The sequence below is a fragment of the Penaeus monodon genome, chromosome 28 (assembly GCF_015228065.2).
Source record: "Penaeus monodon isolate SGIC_2016 chromosome 28, NSTDA_Pmon_1, whole genome shotgun sequence".
Taxonomy (NCBI): domain Eukaryota; kingdom Metazoa; phylum Arthropoda; class Malacostraca; order Decapoda; family Penaeidae; genus Penaeus; species Penaeus monodon.
Window position 1 is genome coordinate 16,638,348 of NC_051413.1, and position 343 is coordinate 16,638,690.

Genomic DNA, 343 nt, shown 5'->3' on the forward strand with positions numbered 1-343 from the left:
TTATAATAGACATGAGTGAATAGCATTCGGTAATGTAAAGTGGGATGAAAGAAGAAGCGTACAAGGAAAGGCCGGTGCACAAGCAGAGCAGGCTCTTGGCAAAGGGCAAACAGGATGCATTGCGGGTACAGGTCAGGGTACAGGCAAGCCCTGAACCTTGTATCAGCGTCCGAGACAGTAATAGCAAGCGTGAATAATCATAATAACAGTCTCGGTTGGCAGTTGCGATACAGGACTGCCAAATGGCATTGTTTGCATTCTCCGTTGTTGTTGTGAGGAGGTGGAGATCCTTAAGTATACAGTGTGTTATATTATATAGATATACACTTACACACAACAAGAC

The 343-nt window shown here is 44.3% G+C and overlaps 1 protein-coding gene across 1 annotated transcript in view; it reads left to right on the top strand.

The window, feature by feature from the left end:
* LOC119591078 (paired box protein Pax-7-like) overlaps positions 1 to 343 on the top strand; it is a gene marked incomplete at its 3' end in the record, with an annotated part of 68,214 nt that overhangs the window by 22,149 nt on the left and 45,722 nt on the right. The gene's annotated exons all lie outside the window — the stretch shown is intronic.